Here is a 21943-nt window from a genome sequence, read left to right as displayed (position 1 = left end):
AATAAATTTTAACTTTTATTATTTCACTTTTCTCTTGACTCACTTCCAGAATGAAAATTCTAGAAGAGTATAGGTATTGCAGTGTGGATTGCTTTGCTTAATTGTTACAGTTTGTGAAAAGAGATTATTTGGAAAAAATGCTTAATATTTTGCAGCAAGGTTCTGATTTGTGAATATATATGCATTTTCTTTTTCAATTTTGGTATCTGTTTTTAATATGAGTCATTGTGGTTTGGTTATACTTTTCTTTCATGAACAGTTATTTAATTATGGCCACAGAACCAACTTTATTTCATTCTGACTTTTGGAATATTCTAGGATTTAATGTTCTCGCTGGGAAGAGGATTGTGAACTATTTAAGTGCTTTTTTTTAGGTTTCCATCCACAGATAGGTATAGTTAAAATAAACTAAGAATACACTAGCATGAAGGGGCTAGAATAATGACATTATGCTTAAAGTATCAATAATGCTTGGTGGTGTTTTATACTTTTCTTCTGAATAGATTTGGAGTGTTTTATGCTACACTGTATTTTCTTGGAAGCTTAATAAATAATCTCCTCAAGAAATTTATATCTTTTCAGCATATTTTTTTTTCTTAGACCCAAGATTACATATATAGCACTTAAGTTAAACTCTATTCTCTTTATGTGCATACTTAGACATTGAAGCATAGACCATTTATTCTTATAGGTCAGGACCCTGTAAAAATTAATGAGATGTGTCAGAATGGTGCCTTTGGGGATGACAAAACTGGTGATGCTGTTCCAGATGGAAGACAAGGCGAATTCTACCAGTTGAGGGCATTACCTGCCTGGTTCAGTAAGAAAAGCTTCTTAGTTCTGGAGAGCTCTTGCAATGATCTATCCATAAGAGCAAATGCAGTACATTTTAAATTATAAGCTGGTAATAGATAAAAATACAAGATTATGTTAAAATATTTTACACCATTTCTGCTTTGTTCTAAGCCCCATTCCTAGGTGGAATCTATATCAAACAACAAAATTTAAATATAGAGAAGAAGTAATTTGATTTACCAAAGGAGTTTTTGTTCACTAAAATATTTTATGTCAGAATCTTCTAAATGGACTCACAAAATCAAGTGCTTACAGGGATCAGGTGGGATCTATAACAGAGTAAAGTGGACTGGATGGACATCTAGAGAGTTCAATCCACTGACTAGAACTATTTTCTTAAATTCATTCATCCAGGTCTTTAGCTGGTGTGGTAAAAATAACAGTGTCTGCAAATATGAGTTTTCTTCTGGGCTCTTCCGCTTATTGGTTCTATTGTCTTGGACATAGGTATATTTATCAACAAAACGGGGGCTTGACATGAATAACCTCTAAGGTGAGTTCCAACTTTGAGTGGTGGAAGTTTGTGGATACCAGTCACTTTAGCATTTTATCACAACGTTCTGAGAAACAAGAAGCTAAATGGAGTCTCCTGTAAAGGCTAGATTGGAGAGCCCTGAAAGACTCTCTACCTCTCTCTAATAAAGGTCTTATAAACCATTCCCTTAGAATTGTTCCCCAACCCCTTCGTCTCCCAAAACCCCCCAAAATAGGCTAAGGGTAATAAAGTGAGGAGGCCTTGCATGGAGACTTTAAGTACAAAGTCTGTAAAATTTGAATAGAGGCAGGTAGAAGAAAATGCCAAAAAAAATGAAATTACACTGTGTTTGAAGAAAGATTTTTTTATTCATTACCTTACCCCGAGTGGAGTGTCAGTCACCCAACTAATATTGGGCTCCCATTAGGCTCTTAAATTAGCCTGATTGGGGGCAATATTTCCAATATTAAAGCATTTGAACCTTCTCCTCCCATTCACACACACATACTAATCAGGAGTCTTAATTGCATAAAAATAAAATCTGGTCTACCTACTACAAGGACAAATCATTAAGTGTGAAGATAGCTTAAAGAATTGTTGCAAAGGGTGAATCTGCTTCCAGGAGTGATTTCAAAAGCCCTAGGCTGCTGAGAGTTGTACCCCTTCTTGGTTAGGAAGCTCCCCACCAGCCTAGCTGCCTGCTTCAGAACTTTACCACTTGTGGTGATTTAGCACCAACAAATTGCCAAATCAGAGAGCTACTTCAGCAACTGCCAGCTCCAGAACATGCTTTCATTGCCATGGTTCCTACCAGTCTTGCACTTGACCTCTCTCTCCATAGAGCTCAATGTGAAACAGAGTGTGTACCCTTGCATTCGATGGGCAGAACCTAGATCTCACCCAGAACCCTGGCTACAAGGGAGTCTGGGAAATGTAGATTTCAGTTTTTGAACAGTTAATGTTGTTAGATGGTAGTTGGAATGGGTTGCATGAGTCATCCATCATCCAGTAAATCATGTTGCCTTACAGCCTGTTGCCTCAGAAGGATACAGGAAACTTAACAACACAGACAGGGCAGGAGGGAGCTAGTACTTCATGTGTTTAGCCAGTCAGTAGGCTTAAAGCCAGCCTTAGAAGTTATCTAAAATTTTAGCATATTAAGACCAAGACAAGAAGACATATGATACAGTTTCTCTGAAAGTCTGGAGGAGATTATAGCCTATTAAAGCTTGGCCAAAGTCCTTGCTGCCCAGTATGGAAGGCAGTTATAATGGAAAGATGGGGAAAGAGAAGGAGTGAGACAGAGAGAAGTAGAAGAAGGCAGATGTCCAAACTTTTTTTTTCCCTTCTACCATTTGAACCATCCAGATAAATAAGGAAGCCTAAGGATATAAGCGGAGAAGGCAATGGCACCCCACTCCAGTACTCTTGCCTGGAAAATCCCATGGATGGAGGAGCCTGGTAGGCTGCAGTCCATGGGGTCGCTAAGAGTTGGACACGACTGAGCGACTTCACTTTCACTTTTCAATTTCATGCTTTGGAGAAGGAAATGGCAACCCACTCCAGTGTTCTTGCCTGGAGAATCCCAGGGACAGGGGAGCCTGGTGGGCTGCCGTCTATGGGGTCGCACAGAGTCGGACACGACTGAAGCGACTTAGCAGCAGCAGCAGCAGCAAGGATATAAGGGAGTCTTAATTAGGAATCTGGCAGTCAGTTCCCTGGCAGGCTCCTCTGTCACCCACTATACTCAGTGGGGCAGTGTGGACTGCTGGAGTTAAGCGTTTCTAAAACACTGAGCTTCTGAGACCCCAAGTGGAGAGGATGTGGAATGTAGGTTAGTTGAACATCAGCAGACATGCCACATCGACCAGAGTTATAGAGATGTTTGAGCCTTCAGCAGAGCTGAGGGCTGACAATCCAGGTCATAGTGGAAAATGTGGAGACAGACGGGTCCAGGTCAGATGGGCCCTCCTCCACTAATTTTTCTCTAACCACTTTCTCCTTCCCATCATCACTTGGCACTTCATGGAGAACTAATTTCTCTCTCTGCCAAGTTTCTGTAGCCCACTGTTCATTCTTCTATGATGCACCTCATATGATACTGTGTTTGTTTGCGTATCCGTCTTTCTCACTAGATAGTGAACTCTCCAAGAGGTAGGGCTTTTAATATCTGTATCCCTCGTTCTCTGCATATTTCCTTTCAGTTGGGGCTGAATTGATATTTTTTAATACCTTAATGACATATTCTTTATCCTGTATGTAGTTATACTTAGCCTAATTGTGCCACCATTTAGATTGGGTAATATTTTCAAGGGGAGGATATGAAATGTGATTATGAATCTTGTAATATAGATGGAGAACCAGGAAATAAAGAGTGTAGAAGGGGAAAGAATAGGAGTTTGGAGGGGCAAGAAAAAAGAGAACTAAATACGTAGAGGAGGTGTGATTATTTTTTTTCTTTTCTAACTACCTCAAACATTTTTAAAAGTGAGCAATGAAATTATCTTTCTTATCTTTAAGTTATGTAAATTATATGATTAATACATAAATGCATTTTAATTGTGCAATTTAAACCCTGTTCAGAAAACTGAAGTCCTTTTAGTCTTTGTGGTAGGCAGAGTAATGGCTTCCCCAGAGATGGCCGTGTTCTGATCCTGGGTTCAGTGGATAGTCTCATTTCGTGGCTAAAGGAACTTGGTTGAAAACCTTGGGATGGGGAGATAGTCTTGGGCTGTCCAGATGGGCCCAAGCTAATGACAGGAGTCCTTATGGGAGGGAGGCAGGAGGAAAAAGTTAATAGTAGATGTGATGATGGAAGCAAGAGATTGGATTTATTCAAGGAAGGGGCCACAAGTCAAGGAATGCAGGTGGCCTCTAGAAGCTAAAAAAAGGCAAGGAGATAGATTCTCCCCCCAGAGCCCCCAGAAGGAATCAGCTCTTCCAGCACCTTGACTTTAGTCTAATGAGATGGATTTTGAATCTCTGACCTCTAGAACTGTAAGATAATGAATTCACTTGTTTTTTAAGCCATTATGTTTGTGGTACTTCATTACAGTAGCGATAGCAAAGGAATCTAGCCTGTTAGTTCATCTCACTCGCTCTACCAGAGGTAACCAGTGTTATCAATATAATGTGTATCCTTTCAGACCTTCTTTTACGTATGTATCTATATCTATATATCTATATAAAGCTGTCCTTGTGTAAATAGCATGGGTTTGAGTGCTATTAAATTTCACTGGCTATATTATTCTGCTGTTTTGTTTTTTTTACTTATCACTGTGTCTTGGAATACTTTTTTAATCACTATATGTTAGTGTACTTTCCTTTTTTCAACTACTCTTTGATTTTTCCATTCTTATGTTTCATAGTTTACATTACCATTCCACTAAATTATTTTATACAGTAAAATATTGAAATTTACCTTTCTGGCATAAAGAAAGGGAATGTTGCTGGTTGAAAAGCATAATCAAGTTCTTGCTTCAGGATATTAAAAAACACTCAAATTTAGCTATATGTGATCATCATTGGAAATACTTTATTTCTCCCAAGTGAATGATTATAGCTGAATGTGCCTTGGAGAAAGTAATGTTAAATCCTTCTAATCCAATATTCTTATTTGTGAATTTTTTCTTTTTAAGCTTTAGAGTTTTTTGAACAACCATGTGTTTCATTCTTAAATAGCTTTAACAGATTAAAGAATGGTAGTGAAAAATAATCCCACCTTGCAAAGTAGTCTTTTTTGATGCAGACTTCTCAGGGCAGGTTATAACACATAATGAGATGTCACAGCCCGGTGAGACATGCAAAGCAGGTTTAAAAAACTGCCAGTACTGCATAGAATCTTTAATACTGAGGATGGTAACTGTGGGGAAGAAGAAATCCATTTGCTGCCATTCTGTTTAAATGTCTGGAAGTATGTAGTTATCAGAGCACCAATAAATGTCTCCTGGAGGTCAAATTCTTTAAAAAAATAAATAAATAAAAGCACTATGGTTTTATAGAATCTCTTTGGAAACTGAATGCACTTTGCTACTCCAGATCTGCTCAAAGCACTTGCTGTCAATCAGTAGAAAAAGTTTGGCTACCACCTTGCTGTTAAATATAAATGTAGTCTAAAGGTTTAATGGATTAAAACTGTGCTATTTAATTTGAAATGGAATTTCCCACCCTCCTAGCTTAGGTAGTTAGGATTCTGTGGGTTTGCTTTTCATTCCAACTTGGTTTATGGGTCTAATAAAGAAAGGCAGCTATGGGTTCAGAATGCAAGGGTGTCGAATTGAGGAGACAGCTGTCCTTTAGATGGAAAGAGAGGGGGAAAAACACCGTATTAACTCCAACTTGTTAAAATTTACTAAGTCTCTAGTTATTAGCCATTTTCCCTCCTCTTCACACCAGAAGAGTAGATAAAAGGTAAGCAGCAACAATAAGAGGCATTATATGCAGAGGTGCTCACAATATGACAAGGTCTTCTTTTAATAACAAACAGTGTAAACTCTCTAGGAGGTAGACAGTATGAAGTGCAACAAAAACTGTAATTATGCTCTCAGCAGGAAACCTGTATTTAGAATGACAGTAAGAGTGTCTCTAAAAACCTGTTAGGTTAAGGCTGCTAGTCTTAATTATATGTATTAGGAGTTTGTGTCTTCACTTTTTTCCTTTTAAAATTCAAAGAAGAAACCTAATTATAACTTGGACTCTAGTAAATTGGGCCATATTTAAACAATGAACATTTGGCAACCTCATCATGCACCATGATGTGTTCTACTGGTGCAGCTGCTATGCCAGCCAAGTTGGCTCCCCCAAATAATTTGTTTTTGCTGCCTCCATGACAGAGGAAAAACAAACAAAAGCTAAACAAGGGAAATAATGAAATGATGCTTTTTTTTTTTTCCCTTCAGTCAGTGACACCCAAGCCTTCTGGAGGGGGTGATCATTCCTTGGGTAGATTCTTAGCTATGGAATTACAGGTTGTTTGTATGTTGTTAGACACGACTTCACTTTCACTTTTCACTTTCATGCATTGGAGAAGGAAATGGCAACCCACTCCAGTGTTCTTGCCTGGAGAATCCCAGGGACGGGGGAGCCTAGTGGCTGCCATCTATGGGGTCACACAGAGTCCGACATGACTGAAGTGACTTAGCAGCAGCAGCAGCAGCAGCACATATTTTAGCTAGGCCATGGTTGGATAAATCTTGGTTTCAGTTTTGCCTGTGTTTTGGTCCCAGAGACCCTAGAAGGTTACAGCTGCTTCTAGTTGACTTCTGTTAAATTGTATGAGGCTCAAAACTTTAGGTTCTGCCTGGTATGCAGCAGCAGATGTTATAGCCCAAGCAAATTTAAGATGGTCTGCACAAAATAATGATGACTGAATGATTTGATCATGCATCATTTGTTTCTCTTTATGGTCCCAGTCTGAAATAGAGCTCAGAGCTAATATGTTTTCTTCTCTTTGGAATGTATAATCTATCTAAATTGAATTTCTATCATCTGCCTTTAAATCATCACCAATGGATCTTCCTGACCCAGGAATTGAACCTGAGTCTCCCACATTGCAGACACTTTACCGTCTGAGCCACCAGGGAAGCCCTATGTAAAATCAGAGTTATTCTAAAAGAATTTAAATAAATGCTTAAAAATTTGGAAACAATTTTCATATTTATTGGTAGCTCCACTGAAGTTTGTATCTTCAGCAACCTCAGCTTCCATGTTATTGAAATATTAATTTAGTCTTCATTATTGTTAGATTGAGGAAAGCAGCCACTGGATCTAAAGTTAGGAATAGTTTTATGTAGAATTCCTATGGATTTTTTTAGAATCCAAAATCCATAGAATTTTGACAGAAATCTGTAGTCTGAATAATGGCATTAATGGCTCTAATTAGCAGCAATTGAATAAATACAATAAAAAAGGTGATCTATTTATTAATTTTAATGTGTTTTGTACAATTTAGATTATACTTCATAAAGGTTTTGTTATTTCTGTGTTGAATAATTTATTAAAGTAATGAGTAACATGAATCATTGAGACAGTTTTCTATATTTTATCAAAATAAATTATATGTTAAAAAATGGAACAAGGTTTACAGAGGAGGTATGAATATTAGTGAATGTTACTAAGTACAAACATTAGGTAGTGAGCAATAATCTTTCCTATCATCCATCACTAAAGTGTGATCCATTCAAGCAAAACCTAGTTTGAGTATCATTATAAGACCAGTTTACATGACTGTAGAGATAGTAGCAAAAATATAAGAGAACAGGGTCTCATTGCATTAAACATGACTTTTAAAAATGTCACTAAAAGGAGTTAGAATCTTTGAGTATATAGTAGCCACTCAAAGTAGTAGATTATCTTAATTATTCCAAAAGTGGGCTATGAAATGGTGAAAGTAAACCCTCAGATCTGGATAGCAGTTTTCCCTCTTTTTATATAAGCAAAATGGTAGAAAAGATAATATCTGGAAAACTTAAATAAATAATCTGCATAGTAATATCAAGGAAATTTTAGAAGTGAAATTCAATGCATTTGTTTTCCACTTCTGGTGTATATCCATTCTGGAATGAGCTGAATGATCCACTGTTCTGTGTAATCTTAAGGAATATGTTACCATATACTTTGAGAGTTAAAAGGAAACCTGAATGACTGTCTCATCAATTTCCTATCCTTCAAGGAAAGTCACATGTAAGTTGGTTCATACCAGTGAGATATTACCCAATTTTGAATTTTCTCTAGCAAAACACTTCCTTCTCAAATACCTAACTTTTAGTGAGTTTAGTGAGCCTCACAATAAGAAAAACTTTCATAAATGACTTCTATTTCAGTCAGGCCCATTTTTTGGTTCTGTCCTCTATAGTAATGAGTGATAGAAGGTCCAAGTATGTTTGAGATTCTTGGCTTTCTTTTGACCATTTTAATACCTATCTTGATTTTGGAGATTTTTTTTTCTTTCTTTTTCTTTTTGTCAAAAGTATTTTGTCATCTGGGTTTATATTTTTCTTTAAGTTAAATACATTAATATTGATTGGAGACTATTAGGACAGCATTTGAGATAAGTTGAAACCTACTAGAATGTTTTATATTTGACCTTGGGATTCATTGTTTTATATATAGCAATATTTTGGGTTCTTGAAAGTTACCAGTAATACTTATATTTTATCTAGTATTTCTTATAGCTTCATAATATATTTATAGTTATGATAGCTTTATATATACTTTCATGTAAGTAGAATATATTTTATCAATATAAGTAAAAATAGGTTGATATTTATCCCAAAAAGACTGTCTGAACTAAATATCTTTATAGATTCATATTTCAAGTGATTAAACGCAGGAATACTGATCTTTAATATGTAAATAGGTTATATTTTATAATAGTAAACAAATAATAAATAAATTTTTATTTCATCTATTTTTGATTCAGGTTTAGAATGTAAATACAGCAAGGAATTTAATCTTAAAAAATTGTAAGTCATCTAGTTGAGGTAAAATATTTTAATGTCATATAAGGGAATGAAATTTTTTCAAAAAATTGTTATATTGTATACTACATCAAATAAGATTTTGTTTATTTTATTATTGTTTTTTATAAAGGGATGACATTTTGCCATAAAATGGAATTGTTCAGATTGGTTCTTTGGTTTAAAGTAAGAGGTAATACTCTTATTTTTTTTCCCCCTTTTTACTGTAAGAAGCAATATCTGATTTTTACCTGTTTTATCTTGCTGTAAAAAGATTCAATATCTATCCAATTTGTTAATTTTTTGAAGCCTGCATTATGACAGCCCATTCATTTGAGTCTCACTCTATAGCTTAAGCAATCAATTCAGTTTGCATGGAAAGGGCATAAGGACAGAGAAGGGTTGTGAAAATTCTCACTGAAGGAAGAATAGTGAAGCTGGTATCATCATTTGTCCTGATTGATCTCAGTCTCCTTTAATATGGGAATATTAATGCATTCTCCGTTCACTCCAAAATTATGTTTTAAGCTTAAATTCAAATCTAGATTTAGGAGGATTTTTAGTTTTAAAGCACAGGCCTGTCTTTTCCATCTCAGACATCATGTTTATTAGAAATCTAGGCCATGCCACTTGAATAGAGGAATTTCTTAACTCCAAAATTTATGAGATGTCTGTCTATTAGGAGAAAAATATGGGACTTTCTTTCCTTAAGACATGTTTTTATTGGGACAGCCTGTTTGCCATTGCTGCTTAAAACTGATCCCCAAAGAATAAAACCTCAATGAATCATTGGATTGCTTGCCTTGGAGCAAGGCCAGGAGCGGTTCATTTTCAAGATAAACAGCACTGGGGCTGAAAGAATGGCACAGGTTTCTCAGATGGGGTGTTCTCACTCCCCTTCCGGCGTGTACTGTATGAGTGTCTTTCTTACAGATCAGGCTTCAGAGAAAGCCAGAGTGAAATAACTTTATTCATGGTTCTTATTTCCTGGCTGTTTTATCCAAATGTTTCTTGAATAGTCCAGAGAACATAGCTTTGAATTCATTGACACTCACTAGTTGAAGCATTTTTATGTTCATCTCCACATTTTTTTTTAAAAATTTTATTTCATTTCTAAACTTTACAGTATTGTATTAGTTTTGCCAAACATCAAAATGAATCCGCCACAGGTATACCTGCGCTCCCCATCCTGAACCCTCCTCCCTCCTCCCTCCCCACCCTCCCTCTGGGTCGTCCCAGTGCACCAGCCCCAAGCATCCAGTACCGTGCATCGAACCTGGACTGGCGACTCGTTTCATACATGATATTATACATGTTTCAATGCTATTCTCCCAAATCTCCCCACCCTCTCCCTCTCCCACAGAGTCCATAAGACTGATCTATACATCGGTGTCTCTTTTGCAGTCTCGTACACAGGGTTATTGTTACCATCTTTCTAAATTCCATATATATGCGTTAGTATACTGTATTGGTGTTTTTCTTTCTGGCTTACTTCACTCTGTATAATAGGTTCCAGTTTCAAGAAAATTACTAGAACTAATCAATGATTATAGTAAAGTTGCAGGATATAAAATCAACACACAAAAATCCCTTGCATTCCTATACACTAATAATGAGAAAACTGAAAGAGAAATTAAGGAAACAATTCCATTCATCTCCACATTTTAAGCAGGGGCCCTGATATCTGTTTTTGTTGATTCTTGTATCGTGACTCCTAGCATACAGCCTTACCCTGACCAGGTGCTCAGTACATATTGACTGAATGCATGTTGAATGAATGAATTCAGGGTCACATCAATTGAAACTTGATAATAAACATAAGTCTCAGATCAGATCAGATCAGTCGCTCAGTCGTGTCTGACTCTTTGCGACCCCATGAATTGCAGCATGCCAGGCCTCCCTGTCCATCACCAACTCCTGGAGTTCACTCAAACTCACGTCCATCGAGTCAGTGATGCCATCCAGCAGGCAGTCAAATTATACCATACTGGAACTTTTGGTCTTTATAATTGGCCATGTTTATGCTTTCTGAGTAAGCGTACTGTGCAGTTGACTCATTCTTGTTCATTTGTCGTCATTCATCCAAAATATACTTACTGATTGCTTTGTCGGTGATTAGCATTATGCTAGTTGTTAAGATACAGCAATGAGGTATATCAGGCCTCTGGGATATATCAGTATGCATGAGGCATTTTGCCTTGTTCTCCTTGGTCTTGCCATTCTGTATTTGGTTTAAAGTAAGCAGAAAATATTTACAAAATAAGGTCAATAATGTGGAGATTGAAATGGTCAGAATAGGGAAAAATTACACATTGCTAAGGGATAAAACGGAGAAGGCAATGGCACCCTACTCCAGTACTTTTGCCTGGAAAATCCCATGGATGGAGGAGCCTGGTAGGCTGCAGTCCATGGGGTTGCTAAGAGTCAGACACGATTGAGCAACTTCACTTTCACTTTTCACTTTCCTGAATTGGAGAAGGAAATGGCAACCCACTCCAGAGTTGGTGCCTGGAGAATCCCAGGGATGGGGGAGCCTGGTGGGCTGCTGTCTATGGGGTCGTACAGAGTTGGACACGACTGAAGCGGCTTAGCAGCAGCAGCAAGGGATAAAAGAGACTTTACAGAGAGAGCTAGAAATCAAAGATACATAGGATTTCAGAAGGTTAAATTGGTGATAGAGAGCTTCACACTTCTGCTTGAGTAATGTGCCTGTGTGTGTGTGCATGTGTGTGTACATTTGAACACTTGACTGGAGAGAAGGGGGATGGGGAAAAAAGAGAGAAATATGTTCCGAGCAAATGAATTGGTTACTTATGTTAGCACTCTCTCTTGCTCTATTCCTATATCTGTAGAGATTGGAGACCCATGGGGTGAATGCTTTCATTTTTGCATTCTCCATGGTCCTTTGTCAGAATGTGCTCATGGTCTGGTTTCTGGAACTTACAGTGGCAAACTTGTTAGGGTTGAGAGTGCAACTGACTGGTATATAATAATGCATTGTTTGGGAGATCGAGGTTAAAGACTGTTAGTGTTTCTGCTTGCTCAGCTCACCAAAATTCACTATTAATCAAAACCTAGTTCAGTTTTTCTAAGTAAGGATGTTACACTTGGGGATTATTTGTGGACATTTTCTTAGAGCACAGAAGTATCTTTTTAAAACATTGAGTAAAAACTAACAGAAGATAATGTTTGTGATGTTAAAAGTTAATACAGTAACAAGCAAACATCATACACTCCCTGAACTTTCAGATGAACAAAGTTTATTTGTTCACTTTATTTTTTAAAATCAATTTTATTAATGTGTATTCATGGATCACTTGTTTTAGGAATCTTGTTGACGTTTTCTTTATTATTCAAAACTATAGCTTGTTTTCATGCTCAAGTGTTCTCCCAATATTCAGGATTCTAGAACTGATGTATACAGCGAGTTGTTCTAGATCAAGCATTTGGAAAAAAGATGATGGTTAGACTGGGTGCAGTCCATATATCTTCTGGAATTATATGAAATCTTACATTCATGTGGTCCATCCCCATTAATGATTTATGGATTCTGTATATGTGGATTTGCCTACTCAGTAAAAATATTGTAGCCCCCAAATCAATACTCAGAATGCTTTTGCAGTTGTTAGCAGACATGCACAGAGCAGCACACATTTGAAGTTGCCCAACATGCACTCCCAGCTAAGGTCCGCCAAGGTGAAGCTCTGCTGCCTTGTTTCAGTGCTCAAACTATTAACTTGTCTTTCCCACAATCTGTTTGGTGCCACATTTTTGTGCTTTCCATGGGTGATTTTTCCTATTTGAAATGACCCCTAAAGTGTTGTCTAGAGTTCCTGTGAGCAAGAAGGCTGTGCTGTGTCTTATGAAGAAAATATATGTGCAGATAAGCTTCATTCTGGCATGACTTATAGTGTTCTGGCTGTGACTACATTGCTAATGAATCAACAATATGTATTAAATAAGGTGTCTTTAAACAGAAACACACAGAAAACAAGGTTATGTATGGATTGGTTGGTGAAGATGTTGTGTCCAGAGGCTCAAAGACACCTAACCCTGCCTTTCCCTTAGTAATAGGTTGAAGAAGTGAAGTCTCTCAGTTGTGTCCGACTCTTTGTGACCCCATGGACTGTAGCCTACCAGGCTCCTCTGTCCATGGGATTTTCCAGGCAAGAGTACTGAAGTGGGTTGCCATTTCCTTCTTCAGAGGATCTTCCTGACCCAGGGGTCAAACCCGGGTCTCCTGCATTGTAGGCAGACACTTTACCGTCTGAGCCACCAAAGAAATCCCATAGTAATAATTTCAGTTCAGTTCAGTCACTCAGTAGTGTCCGACTCTTTGCGACCCCATGAATTGCAGCACGCCAGGCCTCCCTGTCCATCACCAACTCCCGGAGTTCACCCAAACTCATGACCATCGAGTCAGTGATGCCATCCAACCATCTCATCCTCTGTCGTCCCCTTCTCCTCCTGTCCCCAATCCCTCCCAGAGTCTTTTCCAATGAGTCAACTCTTCACATGAGGTGGCCAAAGTATAATTTAGTACTTGCTAATTCAGTGTTCCTGGTGACTGTATAGAATGTAACCCTGGTGAATAACAAGAATTGAGGTACATATATCTTTCTGGAGCAGAGGACCATAATACTCCCCAGATTCTCCATGGGGACTGTGACCCTCTTGAAGCCAAAGAATCTTTGTTTCTCTTCAGGAGTTCTTCCCATTCTAGTATTCCTGGACTACTAGGCCTGCTATGTAGAAACTGGAGCTCGTGTACTGATACTGAAGAGTTAAAGAAGGAGAGCAGCACAGAGATCTGGATATAAGATACTCACATCTCCACCTTGCCACTTACTGAGTAATCTCACCATTACTGGATTTTATAGTCAGATGGAGCTGGTTTGAATCCTAATTTTTCAGTTTACTAGTTATGTGATCCTGGGCAAAAATGTTTAATCTCTTTGAGTTTCAGTTTTTTTCTCTGTCAAGGGGATACAATAATACCTATTATTGTGTTGGAGGGTTATTTTAAAGTTTAGAGGATGAGTTTAAAAGAACCATGTCAAGTCCCTAGGAACAGTAAAAACCATTATTATAAATGTCATTATTGTATACACTCATCAGATTTTTGTTAGTTCTTCTCATTTTCTCCTTCCTACTTGAGAATGGTATGAGATCCATGTTCTTTTTTTGTCCAACTTGCTTTTATTTACTTATTTATTATTGGGCTTCTGTGGTGGCTCAGATGGTAAAGAATCTACCTGCAATGCAGGAGACCTGAGTTTGATCCCTAGGTCGTGAATATTCCCTGGAGAAGGAAATGGCAACCCACTCCACTATTCTTGCCTGTGAAATTCCATGGACAGAGGAGCCTGGGGGCTACAGTCCATGGGGTTGCAAAGAGTCAGACATGACTGAGCAACAGAACACACATTATTATTTTGGGGCTGCATTGGGTCTTGGTTGCTTTTGTGAGGGCTTTCTCTAGTTGTGGTGGGTGAGCAGAGGCTACTCTCCAGTTACAGTATGTGGGCTTCTCCTTGTGGTGGCTTCTCCTGTTGAGGAGCACAGCCTGTAGACTTGTGGGACTCATATTTGCAGAATGTGGGCTCAGTAGTTGTGGCACACGGGCTGAGCTTCTCCATGGCATGTGGGATCTTTCCAGACAAGGGAATTAAATCCATGTCTCCTGCATTGATAGGCAGATTCTTACTCACTGCACCACCAGGGAAGTTCTCATGCATTTTCTAATACCTGGATGAATTAGTAAATTAACTCTAGAATTGCCTCTTTTCTGCAGTAACTAGTGGAGAAAGCAGGACTTTCTCTCAGGGCCCTGGTTTGCTTCCTGTTGATTTCTCTGGTCCAGGGTTCCACTGCAGTGATGATGGATCCCCATCTCCTGGTCAGATCCCCAACTCCTGGCCAAGAGTGGAGGGCTCCTGCCTCAGTGATCTCCCAGGTGCCTGTCTTCCAAAGGGAAGGTGGGGTGACTAGCAATTCAGAGACCTATGACATCCTAATGCCCTCTTCACATCCACCTGAAGGGGACTCTTAGGATTTCACTTTTCTAATTTGAGAACCTTAAACTCCATTTCTCCTCAAGAATGTCTTAGGCTAATCGCTTCCCTTAGCATTTCAGAATTCTCCTGATTTATCTTAAATATGTAAGACAATGAAAGTATGGTGACGCATCATTGAAGAACGAGGTGTTCTACATTAATCGATTTTCCAGGTGAAACTGATCCCTTGCTGTAATAATTTTGCTTTAATAATTTCATATAAATGATCATAAGATGTATTACACACTTTTTTGATGTCTTGTAGTGAAAGTGAAATTAGCTCAGTGTGTCCGACTCTTTGCAACCCCATGGACTATACAGTCCATGGAATTCTCCAGGCCAGAATACTGGAGTGGGCAGCCCTTCCCTTCTCCAGGGGATCTTCCCAACCGAGGGATTGAACCCAGGTCTCCTGCATTGCAGGCGGATTCTTTACCAGCTGAGTCACCAGGGAAGCCCAAAAATGAAAGTGTGAAAGTGAAGTCGCTCAGTCGTGTCAGACTCTTTGTGCCCCCATGGGCTGTGGAGTAGCCTGCCAGGCTCCTCTGTCCATGGGATTTTCCAAGCAAGAATACTGGAGTGGTTTGCCATTTCCTTCTCCAGGGGATCTTCCTGGCCCAGGAATCAAACCTGGGTCTCACACAGTGCAGGCAGACTCTACCTTCTGAGCCACCAGGGAAGCCCTTTTGATGTGCTTAATAAAGTAGAAATTTAAATTTTTCTTGATTACTTATGAGTCAACTGCTATACTATGTTATAGAACATAGCAACTCCCTCAGAGGCTGTTAATGCTAGTAGAGGAATCATGTACATATATTAATAACCCCAGTTTTCTTTGCTTTTTAAAAAATTGTTGGATTTTTGTTACTAGGTTACACAGTAGGTGAGGAATGCCAATGTAGTTCACATTCTATGAATGAGTTATGGTATAAATGATAAAGTAAGTTCTGATTGTTCACTTGCCAATGTAATCCCAACCATTTTCATCCATATTTGTTTACTAAGTATATTGACATTATCATATTATTCATGAATAGAAAGTACTGTAGCATTATGGTAATACATTTGATATTTATATTTAATATGATAATATAACATAGTTGAGGGCTTCTCAGGTGGCACGGTGGTAAAGAATCTGCCTGCAAATGCAGGAGATGCAGGAGACATGGGTTCAATCCCCTGGGTCAGGAAGATCCCCTGGAGGAGGGCATGGCAGCCCATTCCACTATTCTTGCTTGGAGCATCCCATGGACAGAAGAGCCTGGTGGGCTACTCTTCATAGGGTTGCAGAGTCAGACATGACTGAAGTGACTTAGCATGCATGCATGCATAGCAGATTTGAATGGATAAAAATATATGTAAGACTTTACTATATATTTTCCCCTCTTTCCTATGAATTCTTGCCCAGATTAGCCAATGGAATAGGCCTAAGCTATTTTGCAACTCAGGATAAAGCTGTACTGGGGAGTTTTGACACCCTGAGTTGGTGTCTATATTTTACTTTGAATTGGATGCTTTAGTCACAATTATGTTTTCTCAGAGTGCAGTGTTTATATACCGGTTCCTTCTATTTCTAGGCCTCTGAAGTTGACCCTTAGGCACCAGCATCTTCTGTTTAGAGATGACATTATACCCAAGGGCTCATAGAATGACCTCACTCCTTTTAGCTCTGGCAAAATTAACCTTCTGTCTGCAACATAATCTCACTCAATTAAAATAACAACAACAGCCAGAATGTAAATAACAACAACAGCAGGCTTTACTCTCCAGTATGTCTCTTTCACCCTGGATGGAAATGACCCAACCCAGAGCCCCCGTTTGACTTACTTTGGCACTAGCTGGGTGAAGCTGGGCCTGGCAGGCAAGCTTCCAGTTTCTCTCTGTCCACAACAGGCAAAATGGCCGTGTCTGCATCATTTGAAAACTACACAGTCAGTGAAATAGAGACAAAGAAATGTGGTTGCTGTGAAATAAAATGACTGTCACAAAGGAGAGATCAAATGTGAGAGAAGGTGCATTTAATGTAAAAAAACACAACTGGGTGTCATTCTATTTCAAAGCAACCTAAGTAAAGAGTGCAAATATAATGCATGATAACGAGGGTGCCCAATTTTGGAAAGTGGTTTTTAAATTGCTGCAGCAGAATGCTATCTGAAGTCTCTTAGGAAAAAGCAAAATCTCATCAGGGACCTTTTCAAGCATCATTTTCTCCTGTTTTAAATGATCTCACGTGAACTGGCTGCTAGTTGACTTGGCATAACATTCTATTATTCATTACTTTTGACCGCTTGCAGAAGGAACAAAAGGCCTGTTATTAGTGATTTGCCATTGTTGGGAGACTTAATCTTGGTACTTACAGAGCTCTTTTCCTCATGTTTATTTTGTTGTACGAAGTTGTATGATCTAAGGGTATTCATGGCCTCCTTATGCTCAGCTCAGATAATCTCTTTTCAAGTGATTAGTTTGGAAGAAGTGATTGACTCTGGATTCCAGGCCTCTGTGCATATTGAAAACGTCTTTTCTCCTCATGCAGGAGACTCTGGTTTTGGGGGTTAAGAAGACTTTTTCTTTTATTTGTGTACAGATTCTTTTCTTCCATTGGGTACAAACACAACCTTCTAAGTATACAATGAAGAAGACTGCATTATTAACAAGGCTATTTGTGACCTACTAAGCACCTCACTGCTTGCTGGACATGCTGTGTCATATTTGGTTCATGCTATGGAATTGTTTTTCAGAAGTCCCCAAATTTCCCTCTAAGGGGTTGTAGGCCTGTTGGGTAAGTAGAAGGCAAGTAACATAAGACATAATTTGCTACATGAGTGCAGAGGAAGAAGAAATCTGGTTCATGACACAATAGGATAAGTTCAGAAAGAAATGCCACGTCAAAGAGAATAATTTTGACATGAGAAATTGTAAGGGACCGTAGGATGGGGCTTATAGATGGTATAAAGAACACGAGTAAAGTAGCAGAAAAATAGGACATACTTCTCCAGAAGCCTACATATCAGAAGCAACCAAATACAAAGTATCCTAAAGGATTTTGATTGATTTTCTTTATAATTATGCTCATTGCCATTGTTCATGTGATGGTGGGGTTTGTAGACTAGGGAGAACTGTTGACCTGAGTTCTTACAGTTCTTATGCAATGGCTTTGATCCTAATATACTACCACAGTAATATCATAGCCATATTTCATGGTACATGCTAGTTGTTATTGTGCTTGGTCATTTGTCTGATTTCTAACAACTTTTTTGAAACACTGAATTATGATTATGCATAGCCTTCCTTATTTACATATTGCATATAATGAAAAGATTGATAGACTACACAGAGAATATTTAGGATTTGAATCAAGTCTTTTAGTTTAAATCATGTTATTTTGGAGTTCAGATTTCTATATTCTAGAGGTATCAGTATTTCTGAACAGATTGGAGATGAAAAAAAGTCTTCCACTTTAAAAAAACACAGCCTGAGTTGTAAAAGAAAACAACACAAGAAAAACCAGAATGTTATGCTTTGTGGCTGTATTTGAGAATATTTGTAGGGTAATGAAGTGGGTACTCAGAGAAGGCAATGGCACCCCACTCCAGTACTCTTGCCTGGAAAATCCCATGGACGGAGGAGCCTGGTAGGCTGCAATCCATGGGGTCGAGAAGAGTCGGACAAGACTGAGCAACTTCCCTTTCATTTTTCACTTTCATGCACTGGAGAAGGAAATGGCAACCCACTCCAGTGTTCTTGCCTGGAGAATCCCAGGGATGGGGAGCCTGATGGGCTGCCGTCTATGGGGTCGCACAGAGTCAGACACGACTGAAGTGACTTAGCAGCAGCAGCAGCAGCAGCAGTAGGTACTTGGGTATCAGGATCAGATTAAATTTGCAATGAAAAATAAAACACAAAAAATTAACTTCAGAAAGAGAAGTTTATAATGAATGTATAAGAAACAGCATGTCTTTCAGCTATCTTTCCTCTGGGCTTGAATGTTTTCAAGACTAGCTTGTAGAGTGAAATGAGTTTTATGTGAATTTGAACAACTCAGCATTCTTTGAATTTAAATGATCTACTTTTCTCTTTATTGAAGAGAGGGAGTGGGGTAGTTGAGGAGGGAGAGGGGAAGGGATGGGGGCACTGAGGTCCTAGTTTATCACTGTCTAATATGAAGCTTCCATTTGGGACAATTTCATGCCAATCTCCATCTGTCTCTTTCTAGCTCTCTGGCTTTGAGCAGACTTCTGAAATTCCTTACAACTCTATTTCCTCATCCGCAAAATGGAGACAAGATGCCTGTGTGATAGGGTTGTTGTGACATATTATTACATATGTACTAACGTACTAAAGTGCATAACTCTGTGTCCAGTATATATTACCTGTTCACTGCAGGTATTCATTACATTCATCACATCACGTTTTTGAGCAAGCCATTTTGACTTATGCCTCTTACTGATCCTTATCACGGTCCTGTGAATATTATTATGACTCTCAATTTACAGATACAAATCTTGAAACTTAAGGAACTAAAGTGGTCTTTACAAATTTAAACAACTTTAAGGGTAATAGCCAGGAGTTCAACTTAGATCTGACAGTTTCAAGCCTTTTGCATTAAATTCAATCATTCCCTCCCCCACACCTCTTCTCTTCTCTCCAACTCCTTTCCTTCTTTCTGTAGTTCTTCCATCTTCAAGGGAAAGTCTTTTTCTTAAATGTTCCTAATGATAACATACAAATCAAATGGAATGAAATAATATTTTAATCCAAGTAAGTTGAAATAAATATGACATGATTATATCTCCAAATACCGTTAATTCCCTTCAAAAGTATATCCCAATCTTTATTTCTTATACTCAACTAATGCATATTGAATGTAGAGATATGAGGAAACATAAATAAATAATAAAATTGTCTGAATACTCAGTATTTAAAGACAACAGGAAACATTTTAGTACATGTCTTCAATTTATACCTATCCATATACTATCTTTTCATCTCATAGCAGTATCGCACTACAGTTTAAATTATAATGGGCTGTTTTTACTTAATAATCATTAAAAAATATCTTTTGAAATTGACAGATGTACATCTCCATAATCATGGGGTCAGCTATATAGCAATCCACTGTATAAAAGTACATGATTAAAATAATCCTTGTTACTGGATACTTCTGGGTTTTTGTTTTTTTTTTTCTAATTTTCTACTTCTATAAACTGTAGACTTTTGAATATATATTTCTGTGCTCTTGGCCAATTACATCCTTAGGATTATTCTCTAGAAGTGGAACATATGGGTTGGTGTTTATACACTTCTCTGGCTCTTAATGTGTATTGCCAAATTCCCTCCCTTAGAGAAAGGATCAATTTATACTCCTTCCAGTAATATATGAGAATGCCCATTTCTACACTCTCACACTAATGGTTATCATGCCTTTTAATCTTTGAGAACTCCATTAGACAAAAAAATGAACTTTATTGCTTTTTTTTGCATTCCAGTGTCTGTCCATTCTATAATAATCACATTTCTAAGACTACTATCTAAACAAATTGTAAACTTCATTAGGTCAAAGACAAAGTCTCCATATACTTAAATATTTATATTCACCATCCTTCTAAAGTAGAATAAATCCCTAAAGAGGCATTTGAGACACTACTTGGCAGAAAACCATGGATTAACAGTATATAACCTTATTAAGAACATCCTTGAATTTTATTTTAAACCTCAAGCTCATTGTTCTCAGAGCTCATTTGCTAAGGTAACCCTGTCTTTAGAATGACAAACCCTCCCCTAGGCAGAATCTCAAAAGAGAGGAAAGAAGGTTATGGAAGCTAAACCTTAGCATCACCTGACTTTTGTGTCCAGCTGGGACTTCAGTCTCCTTCAGTCTTTGTCCTGCTGTGGTCAATGCCAAAGTGGCCAGGGGTACAATACTGGATATCTCCTTAAGCTTCAGTGGTAAAGGAGGTTAAGCTGTGAATATGGCTTCCCAGGTAGCTCAGTGGTAAAACATTCACCTGCCAATGAAGGAGACGTGGGTTTGATCCCTGGGTTGGGAAGATCCCCTGGAGTGGAAATGGGCAACCCGCTCCAGTATTTTTGCCTGGGAAATTCCATGGACAGAGGAGCCTGGCAGGCTACGGTCATGGGTTTACAGAGTTGAACATGATTGAGCATGCATACAGGCATACAAAATATGCTTGATAGGTTTGTTTTGGGGAAATATTAAACAGAATTGATAGTCTGGCTTTTCATGATGTGTGTCTCCATTCAATAAAAAAGAAAAATAAATTGCTAAACAAAACAGAGCTACTGCTTTGTTTTGAACAAAATTCTTATATTTCCCCATGTGAATAAAAGCACGGGAGTAGTATTGTCTTTTCATATACTGTAGTTCAGTTTGGCGAATAATTATGATGTGCAATTGGATTATACCATTTACACACACACACCTCACTAGGTGCCAAAAAAAATAATGGACAGGTACCACTAAGAGGGTAACGTCTTTAGGATTCTTAAACAATTACCCTTAATTTGTAAACTGAGCAAGTTTAAGCTTGTTTTTGCTTAAACACGGTATTTCCACTTAATTTTACCCTTCCTCCATATCATTTAAAATATCATATAATTTCAAATTTCATACCAAAAATTAATTTCTACTTGAATCATTGACACTTTATTTATTAAGAGACACATTGTTTAAGAGACTTCCTTGGAATAGGAACTTTCATTTAGCTAAATGTGAGGAAGCAAGGATAGTCATCTCAAATCTGTGGTTATAGCTGGGAATCTCACATGATCTAAGGTCATTCCTTGACTATACCAGATACATTTTAATGATTGGTCAGACACAGGTTCAAGAGAAAGGTACTTCTCTGTTATTAAAAGAAAACTTGACTGCTTCTCTATTGGGCACATCATAGAAGCCATAATGAAGTGTACTTTGTGCACTGCTCACAGGGTACTGGATATTGACATTCCACAGTGGTTCTCAAACTTTAAGGGTTGAAAGCACAGTGAAATTCAGGACAATCTTTGGTACCATGTTCTGGAAATGAGGTAGCTAACGTCTATGAATTACCCAAAAAGAATCAGAATGTGAGTACAGTGAT

At 38.1% G+C, this 21943-nt stretch overlaps 1 long non-coding RNA gene across 3 annotated transcripts in view; it reads left to right on the top strand.

The window, feature by feature from the left end:
- The window catches only part of LOC104968526 (uncharacterized), a 158909-nt gene that overhangs the window by 8556 nt on the left and 128410 nt on the right, over positions 1 to 21943 (top strand). The window lies entirely within an intron of this gene.

This window comes from Bos taurus, chromosome 2 (genome assembly GCF_002263795.3).
Source record: "Bos taurus isolate L1 Dominette 01449 registration number 42190680 breed Hereford chromosome 2, ARS-UCD2.0, whole genome shotgun sequence".
NCBI lineage: Eukaryota > Metazoa > Chordata > Mammalia > Artiodactyla > Bovidae > Bos > Bos taurus.
The sequence above is the reverse complement of the archived record's forward strand: the minus strand, read 5'-3'. Positions and strand labels throughout refer to the sequence as shown.